The sequence below is a fragment of the Petaurus breviceps genome, unplaced genomic scaffold (assembly GCF_028583685.1).
Source record: "Petaurus breviceps papuanus isolate PSGF00001 unplaced genomic scaffold, PetGlider_PUasm1.0 90919, whole genome shotgun sequence".
Classification (NCBI taxonomy): Eukaryota; Metazoa; Chordata; class Mammalia; order Diprotodontia; family Petauridae; genus Petaurus; species Petaurus breviceps.
In genome coordinates, this window is record NW_027187378.1 from 33,418,655 (window position 1) to 33,430,177 (window position 11,523).

General features: G+C 38.2%; 1 pseudogene; it reads left to right on the forward strand.

Annotated features, from left to right (window-relative positions):
* Positions 1 to 11,523, forward strand: part of LOC138152204 (ferritin heavy chain pseudogene) — a 158,774-nt pseudogene that overhangs the window by 141,381 nt on the left and 5,870 nt on the right.

The window sequence follows — 11,523 nt, forward strand, 5'->3', positions numbered from 1 at the left end:
CAACAGCCTGGTCATGAGGTAAATGAAAGTTTCTACCAGGATGTTGACAGTATCAGATCAGAGAAGAGGGGCTATAGGTTTCCCACCCCTGTGTTCATTGGGACATACATAGGTCCTTCACCATTATCAACTCTAACTGATCCTTCTTCTAAGTGTTTATTACATAGAACATCACATAAAAATATAAACATAAATTGTTTAATCATCTATTTTGTGACTGATTTCCTTTTCCCCTCCAATTTCCACCGGTAAAAGGTTCATTTGGGGTCATAACAAAGCATATCATAATCATGAGAACTTCAGCAGTGTTCCACACAAGCACTGTGTGAATTTGCACCTCTCATCCCCATCCCCAAATATTTCATGCCTGGAAGCAATAGTTCAAGCAAGGAAAGAATAGTGGACAAGGCATAAGAAGAACCTGAATCCACGTCACATTTCTTTACCTTATCTTTGGCAGAATCCAGACACAAACTATGATTTTCTATGGATCTGACATAAAACAGACACATTCTTTCTCAGATATAAAGTAATTCAGCCTCCCCAAGTAGGGTCTCTTCTAAGGTTGATCTAGACTCCAGGGTTCAAACTTTTCTTTAATTTCAGTTCCCCTTTTTAAAGTAGACCATAGTCTAACATGAATCTGTACCTAATGACTTTGTCTTGTTATCGGACTGACATTGTTTAAATGAAAAGCACTACAGAATAGAGGATTAAAGACTGACTTCAGAGTCAGGAAAATCTAAGTTTACCTCCAGTTTCTGACAGATACTGACTAGATAGATAAGTAGATAAAGTATGTATTAAGCACTTACTGTATGGCAGTCCTTCTGCTATAACTGGGAACATAAATGGAAACAAAACAGTCCATGCTCTCAGAGTCATATTGACACCATTCTTCCCCTATTGTCTTCCTTGTGCTTAAATCTTGTTAATCTAATGTGTTGATATTATGATTAAATGTTATACTGTGTAATAAAAAAGAGCATATGGCTGTTGTTAAGTGAAAAACGCATCAATATAGAGGTATAAGGACAGTCAGGTAGCCCAGTTGCTAGAGTTCTGGGTCTGGAGTTAGGAAGACTCATCTTCCTGAGTTTAAATCTGGCCTCAGACACTTACTATCTGTGTGACTCTGGGCAAGTCATTTAAGCCTATTTGCATCAGTTTCGTCTTCTGTAAAAAGAGCTGGAGAAGGAAATGGCAAACCACTCCAGTACCTTTGCCAAGGAAACCCCAAATGGGATCATAAAGAGCTGGGCATGACTGAAACAACTCAACAATATCTAGACTGGAAACCATGGCGGGACTTTGAGTAATATGAATATCATCTCGGAAAAGCACTTAGTAAATGACTATATTATATCACATACAAGCAATGAGATATTTATGTGCTTTTAATAATGTGTATCAACAATGTAATATTCACAATGCCTACCATAACTTTATGCTGATATGGTTATTAACCACAAAATATACCAGGCTCTCTACATGGGGAACAAAGCTAGAACATTTATTCAAATATCAGAAAACTGAGTCCCCAAACCAGAAAGTCAAAGCCATCATAGTAGATATGAAGTTGGCACATGTAATTAATGTAGTAAACACCTACATTCTCAAGCCTTCAGAACAGAACAGGCTGCCGCAGGCAAAGGTCCTCCTCTCCTCACTCACAGCAACTGCTCAGCATCCAGGCAGCTTGCTCCCAGCTGCTCTGGCCCCCTACAGTTCCTCTCCCTGGCAGTCCTCAGCAGGACTCTTTAGCAGAAATTCTGGCTGGCTCAAAAAAAAGGAGTTCCTGCCACTGCCGCCATACACTTTCAGTCACTGCACACACTCTAGCTTGGCTTCTGCTTCCTCTTGCCACACCCCTTCCTGCTACATCAGCAAGTTCAAGGGGCATGGAAGATCTTCAAATCCTATAACCATTACATAATGAGATTAAAAATTTCTTGAGAGACTTCTTCAAGGTTTTCCTTTTCACTCTTCCTTGGGACTATGGCAACATTCGTAGTAGAAACCCTTTCTAATACGTCAGACCATATACCAACATAAACACCAATTGGATACATGAAAAATATTAAAAAGTACTTTCTCATATATTCCATTCCTTCCCCACTATTCCTCTTAAACATAGCTGATATAACCATATTATTCCACTCATTTTAACTAGTTGGTATTGTGCCCCATGGCTCTGATCTCTCACCTAAACATTTGCTAATCCATGTTGTGTGCTGCTTACCTCGTGGGTGGCTCAATCCTCTGACTTTTATGTAGAGAATTATGTAGAAGGATGTGTCAATTGGAGCAAAGTGGGTTGAAATGGTCTGTGCTGCTACACCATGATGTGAGCCTGTTGTAAGGCAGATTTCATTACCCAGTTTGCTTTTCTGTCCCATTCATGCTCACCCCTTTGGGAAATTCCTTTGGTTATGTCTTAAGAATGAATTTGCTAAGTCATACAAGTTACAGGCCTTGCAGTAAGTTTAGGAATGACTGTCCCTGAGGAGGGTTCACAAGGAATGGAAGATTCTAAAGCACTTTCAGGGAAGCTAGGTGGTATACTGGACAGAGTGCTGGAGTCAGGAAAACCTGAGTTCATATTTAATATCAGACAATTACTGGCTATGTGACCCTAGGAAAGTCACCTAACCTCTGTTTGCTTGAGTTTATTTCCTCTTCTGTACAATGAGGATAATAATATCCTACCTTCCAGGTGGATGAAGATCAAACAAATTAATAATTTTAAAGGGTTTAGTACAGGGTCTGTGTATCAACAATGAAATATTCACAATGCCTACGGCAGCTATAAATATGCTGATGTGGTTATTAATCACAAAATATAGCAGGCTCTCTACATGGAGGATAAAGGTAGAACATTTATTAAAATACCAGAAAACTGAGTCCCCAAACCAGAAAGCAAAGCCATCACAGTAGTTATGAAATTGGCACATGTAGTTAACAACCTCATTCTCAAGTTCTTAAAATAGAACAGGCTATCTCAGGCAAAGGTCCTCTTCTCCCTACTCACAGAAACTGCTCAGTGTCCAGGAAGTGTGTTCCCAGCAGCTCCAGCCCCCCACAATTCCTGTCCCTGGCAGACCTCAGCAGCAGTCCTTAGCAGAAATTCTGGCTAGCTCAAAAAAAGGGGTTTGCGCCTCCACCTCCACCTCCGCTGCTACCGCTGCCACTGCCGCTGCTGCTGCGTGCCACTGCCAGTCACAGCAGGAACTCCAGCTTGGCTTCTGCTTCCTCTTGCCCCACCCCTTTCTATTATGTCAGCAACTCCAATGGGACGTGGAAGATCTTTAAATCCCATAACCCTTACAGTCTGGCATGTGGTGGATGCTTCATAAATAATTGTTCTCTTCCCCTTTCATATTCTTAGCTGCCACCATAAACTTGGATTTCATTTAAAAATGATGTCTTGGGGAAGCTAGGTGGTGGTGAATAGAGCACAGGGGATATATCATTATATGTTTCTTCATTTCCAACCATAATAGCAGCTTCCATTACTTCTTCTTTCAGCTTTCTCATATAGTCTCTAAGCGAATACCAGGGTCTGTCTCCACTAAGCCATATAGAATCAGTGGGATACATTCTATTGCATCCATTAGCAGCTAAAGCTAACAGATTGGTTGTATTGTTACCTCCTGCCATGTGAAAATCTCTAAAAGATTGCTGGACAAAAGGATTTTGACAAATACTTATAAATTTCAAGCAGTCCACACAATCTATGGATACCCCTCCAGCTCCTTCATCAGTGATTCTCACCATCCAAGACATTAATGATTCTCCCATCCTTTGGGTGAATCTGCTTGATATATCAGTAATCTCCTGTTGAGTGAAATCCTCTGTTATCTCCCTGAACACTGCTTGGCCTCCCTGATTCTCCGGCTTTCTTCTCAGTATGGAGCAAGCAACATTGTATCACTGTCCACATACATGCACTCTCTTGGCAGTCGTTGTCATAGCAACTAGGCTTAGACTCTACTAAAGCTGCATGAATTTACCTCCTGTTACTTTTTTTCTTCTTTTTCTGAGTCAAATTCACAATAGCCCTCTCTACTACCACTTGAGACTCTCCAGCTCTCTCTTCTAAAGGAGAGTTCAAATCTGAATGCTGCAACACAGCCACCTCTTCTAACAACATGTCTCTGCTTTCATACATAATATAGTAACCTGTTAGTAAAATCCAGTCCCTTCTACACACTGTCTCCAGCTCTCTCCTAAGTTTTATTGGTATTCTTTGCAAACATGTTTCTAAATCTCTAGGTTCTCCCTGCTGTAACTTCTGTTCCCAGTTTTCACAGAGCCACAGAGGAATAAGGTAAATCCTCCCATCCTGGGATAGCCATTTCTTCTAAATCCCTTCTGCCTCCAAATAGAGGTCTGATATTTCAAAATCCTATTCATGACACCAAATGTAGTGCCAGTTCAATATTTACAGCACCCACAATCACGATAAATATACCAACCATGACTATAAATATTCCTATATAGTACTCCATTACAAAATATAACAAACTCTCCATATAGATGACAGAAGAGAAGCATTTATTCAGACACCAGAAAACCAAATTCCAACACCAAGAAAATGAATCCATCATAGCAACATAGAAGTTAATGTACCACAACATAGCAGAGAGTCATACCATCTGTTAGCCTTCCCACAAACCAATATAAGACCAATAGTTACTTGAAAACCTATTTATCTCCATACCTGATTGTCCTCTTTCTCCCACAATCTCTCTAGCTCTGACTCCCAACTTCCTGTGGGCTCTGTTCCACCTTTCAGCAAACTCCTCCCACCACAGGCTCCATGTGATTACATTCAGCCTATAGGGGGCAGAGTTTACTTTCAAAACAGGGAAGATCTTCGAATTCCCTTAGGCATATTAAGGGGCAGGGAAGATCTTCACATTTCTATTGCCATTACAAGCACCAGCCCTGGAGTCAGGAGGATCTGAGTTCAAATCCGGACTCAGACACTTGACACTTAACTAGCTGTGTGACCTTGGACAAGTCACTTAACCTCAATTGCCTTACCTTCCCTCTTCCAAAAAAAATGTCTTATTATTAAAAATATTTTGTGCCTTATACATTTCCAAGTCCTTTCATGTAGATTATCTTATTTTAAATTGACACTACCTGGTGAGATAGTTAAAACTTAGTTTCTTATCCTAATTGGCTGTATAGTATAGTTAGAAAGAACACTAGAACTCCAGAACAGGCTTGTCTTCAAATCTCTGATCTCCTATTTTTTACCAGCACCAACACTATGAAAGTCCCTTGTCTTCTCTTAGGCTCAGTTTCCTTGTCAGTAAAATGTTGATGTACTTTGGGGTTTCTTAACATGTTTTTTTCTGTTATGGAACCCTCTGTCAGCCTAGTAAAGCCCCATGAGTCCCTTCTCAGAATAATGTTTTAAGATACATAACATGAAATATATAGCATTCCAAAGGCAATAAAGTATATCGAAAAATAATGCTAACAATTTAAAGGAAAACCAAAAAAGTTCATGGACCCCCGGTTAAGAACATTTAGAAGATCATTGGTTTGTTTTTGTTTTTTTTTTTGTTTTTTTTGGTAAATAGTATTTTATTTTTATAGTAGTGTTCAAGATTTACTTTTATAAGATTTTATGCTCCAAATTTTCCTCCCTCCCTCTCCCACCTCCCAGTAAGGGGAAAAAAATCTGATGCAGGTTATATATATGAAATCATGTTAAACTTATTTCCACATTAGTCATGTTGTGAAAGAAGAAATAGAGCAAAAGGAATGCCCCTCTCCCCCAAAATAAAATGAAAATAGTATGCTTCAATCATCCACCCACTCAATAAACTCCAGTGGTTCCCCATTGCCTCCAAGATCAAGTATAAAATGCTGTTTGACTTTCAAAACGTAGCTTCCTCCTACCTTTCCAGTCTTTTTACTCCTTGCACCCTCCTCCCTTTCTTCTGACCTCTCCACCATTCTTTGATACAGTGACACTTGGTCTCCTTACTGTTCCTCAAACAAGTCACCATATATCCTGGCTCCCACAATTTTCTCTGATTGTCCTCCATGCCTGGAATGCTCTCCCTCAGCATCTCTGCCTCCTGGATTTCTTCAAATTCCATGCAAAATTCCATTTAGTACAAGAAGCCTTTGGATATCCCTCTTAATTCCAGTAATACTTTCTTAATTACTTCTTATTTACCCTGAATAGAGTCTGTTTGTACATAGTTGTTTGCATGTTGTCTTTCCCATTAGATTGTGCAGTCCTTGAGGGTGGGCACTTTCTTTTTGCCTTTTTTTATGTCACCAATGCTTATTCATAGTTCCTGGCACAGAATAGGTACTTAATTTAAGTTTAAGTTTAATTAAACTTTAATTTTATTGAGTGACTCCTCATCATAATTAATCAGACCCATATCTCTTTGATTTCAGACCTGGGCTAATGATTGAGAGTTTAATGTGATCAAATAAGCCAATGACAGCAAAAACCTACATTCTTACAGTGCTTTAGGTTTTACAAAGCATTTTCTTCACAACAGTCCTGTCAAGTAGATAGTGCAAATATTATTATTTCTATTTTTACTGGCTACAACACACCACTAAAAGAATTGGGCTTTGCTGCTGACATATATGCATAATAAAGGCAGAAATTTGGACTAGATAGGTACAGAAAAATGAACCTCCCTCAACTTTTTTTCCATTTCAAATCTGCCTGTTGATCCAGAGAGTATTTTTGGAAAATCTAAGCAGAAGTTATTTGTAAGAGATCTGTTATTTCTGCTCAATGATACATGTCAAAAAGCAAAGGCATGCTAATCGTAGGGGCACTCATTGGATTGTGTTAGCTTCACGTGCTGGTTAAAACTCAAGGGCTGTCAGCCTATCCTGATCAGTAAGCAGATCTTGCCACTCTTCTCTAGACTACTAGAGTTGAGATGGCAGATTGTGACCCTGAAAAGATCAGTTAATCCATTAACAAACTTGTGTTAAGCACTTAAAACATAATACATATTGTGCTAGGCTTTAAGGATACAAAGAAAAAAAGTAACAGTCAGTGTCCTTATAGATGCATTCTATCTGATAGCATGACCATATATAAGTATATAAAAATATATATATAAGGTAGTCCTTTTAAGTAATGCTTTTTCAAATGTAACAATTTGGTGCTTTAAAAAAAGCAGAAAAAATACATTTTCATAAAGTAAAAATTAAGATGGTAAAATATGTAAAGCAATATAATATGTTTCCTCTTTCAGAGATCAACAGTTTGGTGACTGAAAAAAAGTAGGAAAAGAACTTTGATATAATAAAACTACTAAAAATTCCTGTAGAAGGAAATACAGTTTTCAGGTGGATTGTAAGCTATTGGGGAAAGAAAATGAATTGTGGAATCAATGTAAAGGCTAAATTAACCTTGTAAAGGATGTAGGTGTGATGCCTCTTGTGTATATAAACAATTTGATAGTCAATAGTTTAGAAAAGACAGAGAAAGTAAATAAACATTTGTTTATTAACAAAGTAATTAACTTTTGTTTCTTAAACACATAAAATATGGGTATAAATAAGAGCTGTTGAAAACATAGATTCTGGAAGAGGAACATTTTGAGAAATGATAAATTTCTGTAGGGAATTGTAGTTCCCCCCTATCTTGTTTGCATGTACAGTTAATTCTCGACATTTGCAAGTTTAATTTTCATTAGTAACCTCATTTTCACTTTGTGGTTGGCAACCCACACATTAAAAAAGAAAATGAAAGGCACCAAATGCACATTTATATCTGCAAGAAGGAGGAAATATTCATAAAAGTTGTTTGAGAATGTTTCAGAAAGTGCTAAAGTAACCTGTCAAGTGTGCCATGAGGGAATTGAAAAAAATAGACAGCAGCTAAACTTGTGGGTAAATGATATGGTGGTCACCCCACACCCACAACCACCTGCTTGGGCAGGTGGCCCCCAGGTAGGAGTTCTAAGTGTGGGATGGGAACTCACCCCAAGGCATGTGTCTTCATAGGGGCACAGTTCAATGGAAGAGCTACAACGGAGATTAGAGATGGCAGGTTTGCTCCTTTCCCTTTGTGATCTCAGTGTTCTTCTGATATTACAGCCCCTTCCCTTTCCTATCCATAATTGCCTTTCTTCTCTGCTGTATTTTGTGGATTATCATGGTTACTGTGTTGGGAAAAGTGCATAATATTCTAACTGATGTTTTAATATAAAGAATTGCATTCAGAAAAGTGTATTTTCTGCAATCTCAAACAAAAGATTGAAGTTTTGGTGGTTGCAGGAATCTAATACCCTATTTACCATAGGTTCCATGTATCAACATTTGTGTTTTTTACTTTTGCACTGTTTTCTAGGAACATTACCTCCAATGAAAGTTGAGGATTGATTGTAACTGTCCTAAAACTTAAAAGTAAAACTCAAAAAATCAAAAATTATGTAGCTTATTGGTGGCTAAAAGATGATGGAATAAGAGCTATTGTTTTCATACAAGAGATTTAGTGAGTTTTCATCTCATAAGCAAAAAGTGAGTCCATGAACACTAACTGACCCTGCTTGGATGGAAGAAGAGGAGAGGAAAGGGGGAATGGGGGGGGGGGGGATGAGTAGAAAAGTAGCTGTGTCCATCCATGTGTAAAGAACCAGAAGCACAAGATGACAAAAAGCTTCTGTTGCTAGTTTTTGATTGGCTAAATAAAGAATGGAGCTCATTGGAAAAGAGCTTCAGTTCTAGATCTTTTAGGTCTACTTTGAGGCACTCTAAAGTTCCTGTTGCTTTTTCTTCCATCACTTGTTTGAAACAGAAAAGTAGAAGGGAGAAAGACAGGTTTTGTGAATCCTTTGATGTATAAGAAGAGATGTTGAGAACTCATTGGGAAATACAGAATCTTCATGAGTGAAGAGCTGGATAGACCTGTCTACCTTGCCCAGAGTGGCAGCATGAGCTATTTTGCTATGAGTTATAATAGCTACAAGCTAATTAGATGATTTAGCATGCTGGGTGAGGGAAGAGTTAGCTGGTCTTGTGTGCATTGCCCAGAGAGAGCTATCTTGATGAACTTTGAAGTTCTCTACTTCAAAGAGAACTTCTAGACAATTCCACAGTGTAACACTTTTCTAATACCTTTTAAGAATGATTATGAGTTAAAGTGATTGTTACTGCTCCATTGGTTTAAGGATAGAAGAGGAAAGGATTTTCCCTGTTGGAGAGTGGCAAGTATCAAAAGGGGAACAGTAAGGAAAGAAATTTTCATGTAGTACAGATATTCCTGAATGGACGACTAAAATAAAAACCTGAGATTGTGAGTTATCCTGAGCATATGAGTTTTCTTCCCTCATTTATTTCCTTTCCAGATTTCTGTAATTGTGCACTCACTTACCTGCACAGATAGTGCATTAAACACAGTTTTGTATGTGGATTGTGATATACTTACTATTCCTGTATTTTACTTAATACATGAAATCTGTGATGTTTATAATTATTTATTTCACATTATTTTAAAGCAAATGGTTATGTTTTAGCTTTGAAGTATCATCATTGGGAGTTGCTAGTTTCTATTAATGGAACCACATTGGTGGGGGCTCGATAGCTAAAATGGTGGGTACTGAGAATATACTTCTCCCCAAATTGTGTTACACCTAATATCCCTAGAGTTTTCATAATAAATGTATGATGATGGTCCTCTCTAGGAACTTAGACCTGTCATTATGAGACTAGATTGGACTTAGAAAGCTAACCCAGAGAGAGAGAAGAGGTAGCCTATGGCTCTCTCATGAGAGGGGCTGACACCATGGAATCTTCAGGGGGCTCCACTCCACCCTATGTACCTCCCTGGTAGTTAGCATGCCAAGAAATGACATGAAAAGACAATTATATGCTCTGAGGAACCCAGTCAGCACAGATATTCCCAAACCTAGACACTTTCTTAGGTCTGACTTTTGCTATATAATAGCAACTAAAACCATATATAGGTACCTAGTTTACAAGCCCAATTAGTCTACTGGCCATAGGCAGCACCTTTTTTATATTCTGGGTGAGGCTGCCCTCACTCATTGCTGAAAGGTCACAATGTAATGAAACCCAGCATTGTTTCTCTTCTTTGGAGCTGGCAAAACCCTCTACTACTCCTACCTGTTATGTGCCTGCTTCTCTGATAGTGCTAACACTTAATATACTGCTAGTATCTGTCCTAGTCAAGGTGAAACTATGAAGCATTTTGTTTAAGAATGGATGCCTATTATCCCTGTTGTTAAATATAAGTTTATATATTAAGTTAGGTGCAACATGGAACAGGGGATAGAGAACTGACTTCAGAGTCAGAAGGACTTGGGTTCAAGTCCCAACTCTGACACATTGACTGGGTGATCCTGGGCAATTCAATCAATCTCTCAATGCCCCAAATGGTTCCCTAAGACTTTAGAAGAGAAAGTGACCATCTGCATTGGCAGCAGGAATTCCTCACCAGGAGCTTCTTATACCAGCTAATAGCCTAATATGCCACCCCCCAAAAAATTAATCTAATAGATAAATTTATAATTTGTAGATGAGAACAATTTGAATGGAAGGTAAGCTTGGGTTTTTTTTGTTGGTTTTTTTTTTAAGCAATTGGGATTAAGTAACTTGCTCAAGGTTACATGGCCAGGTGTTTCTGAATGGGTGCTAAGTGTCTGAGTCCGGATTCGATCCCAGGTCATCCCGACTCTGGGGCTGGTGCTCTTACTCGCTGTGCTACCCTGCCGCCCCAGCTTGTTTTGTTCTTTTTCACACTTTCTCCCCCTAGAACCCTGAGAACCAAATGTCACATATAGATATATTTTCTCTGTTTCCAGGTTAAGCAGTACTTGTTAAATTTTTTTTTAAAATTTAAAATTCAGAATTATTTTTGATAATGAGTCCGATCCTATTGACATAAGTAGATTAGACAATCATTTTTGAAAGTATATTCCAAAGGAGATGTGAGATTTAAAAGGAACATGCCCTGTCTCCAGTTCCCTAAATTCCAGTTCTAGGAATCTATTTTGAGAGTCACACAGGGCACATAGGAATGAAACTGGTTTGTGAGATAAGCAGGGGTGAAACTATATAGGTCTCCACAAATTGAAGCCCATCCATTGAATGGTGCTCAGAAATAGATCAAAAACTCAAAGTAGATCACAGAATGCTAGAGCCAGATGCTACTTGTTAACTTGCACTCAATTCAATTCAACATGAACACGTTAAGGGGTTACTTTGTGCAAGGCATTGGCTGAACTAACCAATTATCAATTTTTGATAGTTCAAGACTTTTACTATTATTATTTATTTTTTTCTCTCCTTTTTTTGTTTAATACTCATTACAAAAACTTCTGAGATGTGTATAGCTATAGCTATCTATCTCTATCATCTACACCTACCTATTATCTATCTAGTCGTCTATCTATCTATCATCTATCTATCATCTATCTATCTATCTATCATCTATCATCTATCTATCTATCTATCTATCTATCATCTATCATCTATCTATCTATCTATCTATCTATC